This window comes from Misgurnus anguillicaudatus, chromosome 18 (assembly GCF_027580225.2).
Source record: "Misgurnus anguillicaudatus chromosome 18, ASM2758022v2, whole genome shotgun sequence".
Lineage (NCBI taxonomy): Eukaryota > Metazoa > Chordata > Actinopteri > Cypriniformes > Cobitidae > Misgurnus > Misgurnus anguillicaudatus.
The window spans coordinates 12,799,668-12,812,100 of NC_073354.2; the positions used below are offsets into that span (position 1 = coordinate 12,799,668).

Here is a 12,433-nt window from a genome sequence, read left to right on the forward strand (position 1 = left end):
AGGGCTCTGGCTGGGCCAGTCAAGAATGGTCACAGAGTTGTTTCGAAGCCACTCCTTTAGTTTAGCTGTGTGCTTAGGGTCATTGTCTTGTTGGAAGGAAAACCTTCGGCCCAGTCTGAGGTCCAGAGCACTCTGGAAAAGTTTTTTTTTTCAGGGTATGTCTGTACTTGGCTGCATTCATCTTTCCTTCAATTGCAACCAGTCGTTCTGTCCCTGCAGCTGAAAAACACCCCCATAGTACGATGCTGCCACCACCATGTATTACTGTTTGGATTGTATTGGGCAGGTGATGAGCAGTGCCTGGTTTTCTCCACACATACCACTTAGAATTAACACCAAAAAGATCAAGGATCTTATTTCTCATAGTCTGGGAGTCGTTGGCAAACTCTATGTGGGCTTTCATATGTCTTGCACCGAGGAGAGGCTTCCAACGGGCCACTCTGCCATAGAGCCCTGACTCTATAGTTGACTTTCTGGAACTTTCTCCCATCTCCCTACTGCATCTCTGGGTCTCAGCCACAATGATCTTTGGGTTCTTCTTTACCTATCTCTCACCAATACTCTTCTCCCACGATTGCTCGGTTTGGCTGGACGGCCAGGTCTAGGAAGAGGTCTTGTCGTCCCAAACTTCTTCCATTTGAGGATTATGGAGGCCACTGTGCTCTTAGGAACCTTGAGTGCTGCAGAAATTCTTTTATAACCTTGTCCAAATCCGTGCCTTGCCACAATTCTGTCTCTGAGCTCCTTGGGCAGTTCCTTCGACCTCATGATTCTCATTTGCTCCGAGATGCACTGTGAGCTGCAAGGTCTTATATAGACAGGTGTGTGCCTTTCCTTATCAAGTCCAATCAGTTTGATTAATCACAGCTGTACTTCAATGAAGGAGTAGAACCATCTCAAGGAGGATCAGAAGAAATGGGCAGCATGTGAATTAAATATGAGTGTCACAGCAAAGGGTCTGAATACTTATGACCATGTGATATTTCTGTTTTTCTTTTTTTAATAAATGTGCAAAAATTTCTAAATGTCTGTTTTTTTCTGTCAAGATAGTGTGCTGAGTGTACATTTATGAGAAATAAAATGAACTTTTTTGATTTTAGGAAATGTCTGCAATAAAACAAAGAGTGACAAATTTAAAGGGGTCTGAATACTCTCCGTACCCACTGACTACGTTTACATGCTGTCAATATTCGGGTTATGGTCGAGTTAAGGTCGGGTTTCGGGTTTCTGAAACATTCGGAATAACCCGTTTACATGCGTGAGCAGAGAGAGTTACCCCTGTATACATGGAATTGGCAATATCCTGATGTAAACTGTGATTAAAAGGTAAATGCTGTGATTTTGCGTGGCTCACTAGTGCGCTTTGCGGTTTTACTGCCTTCATTTACTAAAATAAAGGTATTATTTAAAGCTGCACCGATGTAGAAGCAGGGTAGGCTAAGTTGCATGTCTTTCCTTTTTTGATAAAAAGATTAACAAGCTATATACTAGCCTTCAGCTAAATATATTTTTGAAAAAAAAAAATTAATTGAAGAACAATTTTCTAACAAGAAGGTTTTTAAGTGCAAATTTACAGATCATCGGTAAATACAGAAGACAACAGTGTCTTAAAGAAATTAAAATTAGACAGTATTTATGCACCTATAAATGTACAAAATGAATGCAATAGCTTACAGAAGGCAATTAATATTTATTTATGGCATTTTCAATCATATTAACATCTATAAAGTTTGAAAACGAATAAATCATTATTTTGGCTAAATTAAGGTGGATGGATAATTTTTATAATTGTCATCCTTTCAGAACAAGCGTATATGCTATCTATAATAACTTACATTATATCCTGAGTGTTACTTGGCCGAAAATATGTAGAAATACATGCACGTAAAAAAGTACAGACGGATAGAACGAAAAGACGTTAATTAAGCGGACTGAAGACGTGCAGAAACAGTCGAGTCGGCAGATGATCACCAATGTTCATAATGTTTCACGCAGGTACTGTTGATGATAAACTTTCATATCTAAATGTCAGGTATAAGTAGCCAGTCAGTTAATAATAAAGCCACCGGTGTTATTGCAACATCCTTATCCACGGAGCGGACGCTGTATACAAAGAAATACGGTTTTAATGCTGGTAAGCAATCAGTTATTAAGATGCCGCTTTGTATTTGTGTTGATCAGTTAAATTAAAGTAATTTTAATCTTAGAAACTGCATCAAGATGCAGACGACGCTACAGTTATTTTGTCATCTTTAACTTTTTCACACATTCACTGTATTTAACGAAATATGAATAGCATAGTATTACATTTTGAATTCAAATTCACACAAAAAAACAAGTTACTCTCATAACTACTGACAATCTATTTGGCCTTTATTATACATGTATGCTTTGAAAAACAAGAATAGCTATATATTAATTTAACGTGAAAAACGCGGTTGTTGCAATTGGTTTCCTCCTCTAAAAGTGTGGCGCATTTCTCTCGCCATGTTTTTTTGGCACATACAAGAAGTTCCTCTACTCAAAAGACCAAGATTCCTTGCGAATAAAACATGCGCAGTACACAAATCAATGTTCCTTTTGATGGGAATATCCCGATGCGCGTTTACATGACCAAAATTTCGGGTTAGAAAAGAGGTAACCCAGGGGTAATATTCGGGATTTTAAAAACAGGAATATGAGCATATTCGGGTTTTTGCCGGTGTTTACATGAACGTGCGCGACCGGGTTATTGCTAATATTCCGGATTTGAACGGGTTATTGGCTGCATGTAAACGCAGTCACTGTAAATCTGGGAATCTGCCATGGCGCGAATGCAACTGGCTTTTAAAGGGGATGGGAGATGGCACTCTTATTGGTTTATTGTACATTATGCCCAAAACAAGCCCATTACTCATTAAGAAAATAAGGACAGCCCTTTTAGACCATGTGCCGGCCATTTTTTCCATCGAAACTAACAAACTTGGATTCGGACATGCCCTAAGTCAGTGGTCACCAATCCTGGTCCTGGAGGGCCGGTGTCTCTGCAGAGTTTAGCTCCAACCCTAATCAAACACACCTGAAGCACCTTAATTAGCTGCTTCAGGTGTGTTTGATAAGGGTTGGAGCTAAACTCTGCAGAGACACCGGCCCTCCATGACCAGGATTGGTGACCCCTGCCGGCTCTCCTGATTTTGCCAAGTGGTTGATGTCCTCAGGGCAGCATTATGTTGACCCTGGGACAACATATCAATCAACCAATCAGATTTCAGAAATAAGTTTACTGTTTGTTTTAAGTTTAAGGTTACAACCAGGATTAGGTGTTTCTAGACCATTGTTTTTCACTTATCATGTCCCTCTGATTTTAGGGTTTGGTTGTGGTTAGGGTTGGGGTTTGGGGTGGGTTTAGGTTTTATTTAGAAAAATGTTGTCCTTGGGTCAACACAATATGTTGCCCTGAGGACATCAACCACTTGGCAAAATCAGTTCGAGCGACCACTGTCCTAAGTGAACTTGCGCAATGCAGATCATGCGCTTAGATTGTTAAAATAGGGCTTTAAGTTTTCATGCTGCCTTACATTTTGCCTTAAAAATATATAAATATATTTTTAGTTAACTAATATTTTGAAGTTGAATTAACTCAAATTTTGTTTTAAGGCAGCACAAATTTAAGGCAACATGAACACTTACTTTATTAAGTAGAAAAAACAAATCCTTTTTTACAGTGTAATTCACATACTGCACACAAGCAAAATTTTAGAGAAGAGAATACATTTCAGTATCCAGCTCAGATTTTTGTTTAATTTCATAGGCTCACAGCAACATCTCTGTCTGTCTTTCAGTTTTAGGTTTAATGTGCTTTACTGCCATTTCAAATAATGAAATAAATTCGCATTGAATAAGCATTTGCAGCTTAGCTGTGTACAATAAAATTTTACATAATCTGCATAAATCAATGAGAAATAAAGAAAAAATAAAATGAACAATTTATAAACTAACAAAAAAGTATGACATGAAATGAATAACATTTAAGAACAATTAACAATGTGCAAATGTAACCTTAAATAGTAACCACACCATTCTGGTGACAATAAACATGTTTCTTTAGTAAAAACTCAATTTAACTGCATATTCTGTGATGAAAGTCATTGTAAGCAACTTTTCATGATAACATTGGATCAATATAATATTATAATAATATTGGATAAATTGGATTTTTAGTTCGATTTATTTAGTAGTATAGATCTCTTTGTAGGTTAAATGTTTCCATGTCTGTTGGCTTTTCTGTTGCCAGCTGAGCTCAGGATAGTCTTCAGAATTCCCAAGCTGGGAATCACATCAGCTTGATCTGGGAGACGCTTACAGTTTTACGGTGATAAAAAATGAAGTGGGTATTTGTATTATAATAGTGTGGTTGTGTACACACATTTGTGTTCAAACACCATTTAAAAGTGAATTTTGCATAACAGGTCCCCTTTAAATATTAGATTGAGCCCACTTCTTGGGACAAAGTAGTTTTCAAATGATTCTTGATAATTGTACAGCAGGCAGGCACACAAATCTTCTCTTAGCCTGTAATGTAAAGATTAAACCCCATAGAGAACTGACCCATTTTGACCACTCACTGATTAGATATCTCAGATACTTTGATGTTTATTACTCATCAGATTACCATATAAGCTTCTTTATATCTGCCCTTCTTCTCTTTCTTTAAATAACAGACTTCAAACACCTTTGAAATAAACGTCTTTATATACTGCACTATCAGGGATCAATACGTGATGTTGTATTCATGAAGTAAAGCCAGTTGCATTGGCATGCATGTTGAGAGCACGTTGTACTGCAGTGAGTGACCTACATCAGTATGTTACAGTAATATATGCAAACGTATGTACGTGCGTATTTATGTGCACATCCCTCTGCGTCCACGGCTTCTCGTGTTGTCTCTCGACCGCATCTCACTTGAGGGGATTTAAGATCTATCAGATTTAAATTGGACGGGGGGATTAAACCGTGATATTCTTTGAAGTCTAACACACTCGACATTTTTAAGCAACTTCAAACGACAACTATCGAGTCTTCTCTCGGAAGGAACATTAATTAATTTCCATTTTCGTCTAGAAGAATAAATAAATCAAGGAGAGGTTTACAACACCAAACACTGGCGCCTGCTATTGCCTGATGGTATTTAGCACAATGTGATCAAAATAGATTAGACCAAACATTTTGAGTTGTTTTATTAATAATGGTAGTGATGTTTTAATACTAAAATACTATGGGCAGTGAAATTCCATGATACAACATCATCCGGTTTGTTAAATGCACCTCTACTATTTGTCTAAATTGCAACGATGCAAATTTTTCTTGATCAGTATGTAACATAAATGCACAATTAATTGGACTGGGTGAGGTTCTAAGCTTTAAAAAAAAACCCATATATGTCTAGTTTTGTGCTCCATAACTTACAGATTCTTTTTAAATAAATGTGATGATACAATGTTGGACACATCGGTGGACCCACGGGAATGACAATGCAAAAACATCTCCAAATTTAATAGATTCCTCTGAAAGGAAGACAAAATTATTGTATTATTGCACTTCTCAAATAAATTTATCTTATTTTAAGGATGTTAAGATAATTGGGTTGGACAACAAGACCAAAACTATAGAGAATTGGATGGGAGCAACGAATTCTTCCATCATTAGCCACCAGGGGGCAGTTAACAGTCCATGCCATAAGGTCTTCTGCCCTCCTTTAATTAGAACCTGTGTCTTAACCATCAACAGCTCGATGTACTGTTGCTTACTACCAGAAGTCCTTATTTTGAAGAGCCATGGGAGTCGGTGAGATCCAGACTTCACTCCATAAAACATCGTACTGTCCTGAATAAGGACTCTGGATCCCTGCAGGGTAGAGAGCTGGTGCTCATTTTAGGACATCTTGACTTGGACAGTGTAGTTGGCAGCCTTCAGGCACAAATACATCATATGGTCACTTATTTACCGTCAATGCTCAGTCTCGGAGATTGGCATAAATAATTGCCGGCTGTACAGGTGCAGTGGTCTGAAATGGGGAAATAAAGTGTTTATTCTTCTCAGACCTGCCACTAAGGGACAGCTAGAGGTATCAATCATATGCAAGTCTCCATAGCTGTCAGTGGGAGAAAAAGTGGTCCCACTACAGTACACCTAATAATTTGTGTGTGTTCGAATTATTCTAAATAAATCCACATATTTGGCATTTGAATTTTACATTTATAAATAATGATTTTAATACCTGGTAAAAAAACATTATACACTGTCAGAAAAACATGGTCAAAGGAATCCCAAGCTGTTACTTTAGCAGTAACCTTTAACTCTTTTCCCACCAGCATTTTTTTTTTTAAAGTTGCCATGCAGCGCTAGCATTTTTCATGATTTAAAAAAAAAGTTTAATACCTTCTAGAAAATGTTCTTCTATAAAATATATAAACATACAATATATAAAATAAAAGAACAGACCATCTGCTTTCAAACAAAAAAAGTTGAATCCTTCCCTTATTATTTTATCTTCTTATCACCTTTCAAATATGGGTAGGTTTCTTCAAAAACACCAAATTTTGAGCAAAAAAGTGAGATAATTAAATTTTTTGAAGGACTTTTCATAGAGATCAGATTCAGAGCGATCCTCAAACATACACGGACATATTAGCCGTTTCTCAATGTCAAGGAAGGATCCTCGGAAGCTAGAATTTCGAGGATGCTATGTCATCGATGTCCGTCGAAGGACTGTTCCAATGTCAAGGATCCTCGAAATTTCAGCCAAGGACTGAGTCCTTCATTCAAGAAATATCCCATAAACAGGAAAGGATGCAAATTTGTATCCTTCGCGCTCTTTACGCGCTGAAATCACCCACAATCCTATGCGCGCAGCACCGAAAGCACACCTTTCAATCACGCAATGACGTAATGACGTGCACTTGCTAGCCTGTTCCATTTAACGTGTTCTCCGAATGCTTAAAAGGAGCCTCGCCTAGTCTCTGAAGGAAGTGACTTGTAAGGACTTGTCCTGCCAAGGAAGTATCCTTGACATTGAGAAACGGCTACAGCTGTTTGCGCTAGGGCAATACTTCCGGGTTGTATAAGTTGCGGAAAAGCGCCACCTGGTGGATAATAGCGGTTTTGCGGAAAGCCAGAAACACTCGTCATTGGCAGGGAAGATTTTTCTCTTAATTGACAAGTTAACTCGCGGGTTTACGGGGCTGCGTGCTGAAGTGAAGAGGACCAATGAGGTCTCGCAAATTCTTGTGATGATCGTGCGATATCTAGTTCTGTCTCTGCCCATTATGACGTTAAATTATGATGTTTTGCTGGACCAGCCCAGATCACAACACGAGATCTCGCGATTCAGGTGTGATCACGCAATATAGTCCGGCATCGGGCAAAAATAGAAGCAAGAGAATGCAAGAAAGCCATACAAACAATGATACAAGATGAAAAAAATACTTTTGTCTTATTTTCAGTAAAAATTTATATTTTTTTAAAAATCAAGATGCTGAGATGATGAGCAAAATGACATAAAAAATAAGTCTAGTTTTTAAACATTTTTAAAGAAAAGTGTTTAAAGGCAGGGTAGGCAGGAATTATCTAAAAAAACTTTTTTTACAAATTAGTTTAAACTGTCTTTATATACCAATACATAAGTATTATGTAAGTACTCTGAAAAAGAGAGTATAAAACTCGAGTGTCTGTGGACCTCTCACGACTGTTTTAAACACAGCTCATTTTTCCATTCACTCCACCCCCTCCCTTCTGGGTTTATTCTAAAGCCACGCCCCAAAACACATGAACGTGCTACGCTGACCGTCACTGCTGGGAGAAGCATTCGCCTCAGATGAGCGGAGAGGAAGGAGCGCGGTGCATGTAGTAACATCATGTCAGAATCCCATGTAATAATACACCTTTATCACTATGAATATAAACAAATAGGATGGCTTTTAGTACTCACTATTAAGCCAGTGTTTTGCATGGAAGAGTTTCTGTGATGAAAGCATTGTTGACTCTGATGAGGACTACACTCCGGAGACGATACCGCTACCGCATCGTCGACTCGAAGAAAAGCCACATGATATTTACTCTCGTTTGATTTCTTCGTTTATTCCTTTTTTTGCCTTCGATGACTAGATATGCAGGTACTGTGAGTTCTGAATGCTCTTTCTCTGCCATACTTTTGCTCTTCGATTTCGTGCCTCTTGCATGTTCAAATCAATCAAGTGTGCGCATCTGTGGGCAGATCCCATAGCAACAGGGGTGGTGCCATGGTCACAAGAGAGAGTGATAGTCGCGCAAGCCAATCATTTGTTTCGTCCCGAATGGAAAAAATTAACTGTTTAAAACAGTCGTGAAAGGTCAGTTTAAACAAATTTGTAAAAAAGTTTTTTAGATAATTCCTGCCTATACTGCCTTTAAGAAAAAACTAAACTTATTTCAGATTTTTTTCTTACCCCATTGGCAAATTTTTTTTTTTGCTTGTTTGTTTTAAGCAGAAATTCTCTTAAATTTGATATTTTTGTTAGGGTTTGGGACATTTCGCTTATTTTTTAACATCCCAACGTTGATGGTTATGTGGAAAATATGCAAGTTAGGTAAATTGGAGATGTCAAATTGTCCCTCCCCTAAAATGTGTGAATTAACTGGTTCTCACCATAAATATAGCCATCAATGCTGGAATGGTGTTAAAAAAATATATGTACCTTTGAGGTTACTTTTTGAAATACCACAGCTAGGCACATTTTTTGACATTTTTTTCTGACAGTGTAGATAAGTGCTACGCTGTGTGTAGAGCTTAAAAATGTTATTTTATTCTACAGAGAATAACATGTTTCACGCATTCACATGCATAGATCAGACTACACCACCCCTTTCAATACGATCGAAATTTACATCCGATTGACCATAATCATATTGATTAAGGTGTTTACATGAAGGCTTTTCAATCTGATTGAGCCATCAATACGATTACAAACAGATTATTTGGTTGCATGTAAACGTACCCATTGAGAATCATTGTGGACTTGGATCTTGAATCGAGGTAGAATTGACTCACTCCAAGTGTTCATACAAACACACTGTATAAGGTCATTTGCTTTACATGCATGAACTAACAACCTTTTCGATGACAAAGCAGGCTGTTTGTAAAGAAAGATGAGCAAAGTCCTTGCATTATGTGTGCAGTGACCCTCAAAGAGTTAATTCATTGTCAAATCACTTTTGATGAAATATCCGCTCCTCTTCATCAACTGCTTAATGTATGTGCGTGAATGTGAAGGAGCGACTGATATTCATCAAGCCTTGTTTCTTACTTTAGCTTAACGCCACGTTGTGTCAGTGCTTTGATATATGTTGCACTAGAAGCGCATAGCTATTTTCCTCACCACTCCTTTAGATTAATGATTTTGCAAATTTCTTTTGAAAGTGAGAGGCACTATACTCACTTTGGAAGACATGGTGCTTAAAGTGAAAGCTGTACTGTGTCATATTTGTCACCATACTGTATACAGTGCTAGTGGCCATAAACAAGTTTCTGATTTAAATCTCTAAAAATGAGAACAAGCATAAGGTAACATTTGAGCTTCCTCTTTCTGGAAAAACACTTTAATGGTGCAACATGTATTTTGTTTAGTTCTCAAGTGTGTATTTTTACCGTGTGCAAGTGTGCATTTTATGTATATTGAAAAATGCAATTAAGCTTCAACAGAGAGCAGTATGGAGGAGTATGTACTGTACAAGCAAGATCAACATTAGACACCACCAATACCACAATGACACAATAAAGCTAAAAGTGACAGAAAAATCAAGAAAGAGAAATGTCAAACTGGTAAAGGTGAGGCAGAAATACAAAAGGGGTGGATGTTGGGTGAGTCATGGGGAATGATTGATTGGTTTAATCTTACACAATTGTATCATGTGCTGACATTTTTCACTGCTTTTCAAATAGTTTTTAAATTAATTTTGAAATGTATGTTTTGATGTCAAGGTTTAGTGTGATCCGACACTGCAATATACAGTCTGCATCATCCATAAGCTGTCCTTAGGTCACCTAGGCCTTGCAGTTAACTACTTTTGTCTGTCCCCTGTATTGTTTAAAGTAAACTTTGGGACACTCTTTTTTATACTTTTGCAATTGCAACTTTTGAATCCAGCTTAAAGGGACACTCCACTTTTTTGCCATATGCTTATTTTCCAGCTTCCCTAAAGTTAAACATTTGATTTTTACTGTTTTGGAATCCATTCAGCTGATCTCCGGGTCTGGCGCTAGCACTTTTAGCATAGCTTAGCACAATCCATTGAATCTGATTAGACCAGTGGTTCTCAATCCTGGTCCTGGAGGCCCACTGCTCTGCACATTTTGCATGTCTCCCTTATTTAACACAGCTGATCCAAATCATCAGCTCATTAGCAGAGATCTCATTTAATTGAACTGAGTCTGTCAGATAAGAGAGAGATACAAAATGTGCAGAGCAGTGGGCCTCCAGGACCAGGATTGAGAACCACTGGATTAGACCATTAGCATCACGCTAAATATTTATAACTCGACTCAATGTAGTTACATTATGTACTAAGACCGACGGAAAATTAAAAGTTGTGATTTTCTAAGCAAATATGGTTAGGAACTATACTCTCATTCTAGTGTAAAAATAAAGGTACTTTGCTGCTGTAACATGGCTGCAGCAGGCGTAATGATAGTACGCAGCACCTGAAAATAGTCCACTGCTATTGAAAGTTACCAAGGGGACTATTTTTGGGCAGTGCGTAATACCATTGGCCTGCTGCAGCCATGTTACAGCAGCAAAGTCCTTGATTATTACGCCAGAATGAGAGTATAGTCCTAACCATATCTGTCTAGAAAATCGCAACTTTGTATTTTCCGTCGGTCTTAATACACAATGTAACTACAGAAGAGTCAAGTTTTAAATAGGAAAAATATCAAAACTCTTTGGTCATTTTGAGCGCGATGCTAATGGTCTAATCAGATTCAATGGATTATGCTCATAGATATATACACTAGATGTCGCCTTGGGGCTCTGAGTATGCGTCAAAACCGCCGCCATCTTTGAACAGGGGTCTTGTCATAGGAAGTATCTAGGTAAAGCTGCTATCTCCGCCTGTACTTTGAATTCATGGACGATGCCGGACTTTTGTGCTGCGCATGGATGAAAGGGCTACTAGCACTATGCATTACAGTTAGAAAAAGTAAATTTTCATAAAATCAAAACTTTTATTTTTTTCTGGACTCAATGCTAAATACACGTCTGACTGTTGAAACGAACCAAAAGAAAACCAAGAAAATCGCGTTCATGACGATTTATGGTGATTTTATTTCTTTTACACCATTGCCTACAATGACGCTGATGCGGGATTCCCCTGTTTCAAGATGGCGGCTCTGTTTGACGCATTCGGTCCAATGAACTGCCGTAGCCAAGGCGACATCTAGTGTACATATATATGGATTATGCTAAGCTATGCTACCTCTCATGGCCTACATACTACATGATTCTGTACGAGCATGTGCGACCTATGCAGACAATGTACGAGAGGTTTAAAAAATCCGGCGGTGTGCGTACAGTTAGTGCGCACTCTTATGATAACAAACATTTTGTCACTTGCATTGTACGCAGACCTTTACGTATATGTGTAAAAATTTCAAATATTTCGGCCTTTAGGCCCAACTTTTTAATAATTAAATTAGGTTTTTAACTTTAAATGTCTTTATTGTAAAAATAGAATCATTATATTTATAACAACAAAAATATTTTTGTTAATAACAATAAAACTTGGCCAACAATTTTTGTTTTTAAACATGCTTTGTAAATAAATAATTATTGGTTAATATTTTTTGTTGTTGCTGCTGCCACTATAATTACTCACAACATGCTTTTTTAATTTGGGGGTGTTTATTGTTTGTTTGTACAGCCTTTTGAGTTGACTTCTGTTGTTTTTAAATGTGTTGTTTTATATTGATGTTCCTTAATTGTCGCTTTATTAAAATTGAACCGTTAGAAACCTGTGCCCTTTACCTTTCCTTTTGTATATGCCATCAGTGTGCGCGAAATGTGTGTTTTAGTGGTCCTATGCGTCTTGGTAAATGTCTATTTGTCTTTGCCCGCTGATCAAATTTCCAGGCTCACACCTAATTGGGTCTGTTTGTCTTTGCTTTACTGAGCATGAGCCAGTTAATTGGTATATATCCTTGGAGGCTTATCGATTGGCCAGCATGGTTATCCAGTTATAGGTTTTGTGATGAAGGTGTGGGAGGGGCCACCTGATCTTTCCAAGCCGTGATTGGCTGATAGATGTCCACTTTGATGTGAGAGCTCAAAGTAATATTCAGCTTTCATCATTCCTATCACCCCACACCAGACCCGGACACAGAACTGTTACTTAGAAACCGACCTCTTCCCTTCATGCCTCAGGC

At 37.9% G+C, this 12,433-nt stretch overlaps 1 protein-coding gene across 1 annotated transcript in view; it reads left to right on the top strand.

Annotated features, from left to right (window-relative positions):
• The window catches only part of dab1a (DAB adaptor protein 1a), a 521,576-nt gene that overhangs the window by 431,096 nt on the left and 78,047 nt on the right, over nucleotides 1–12,433 (top strand).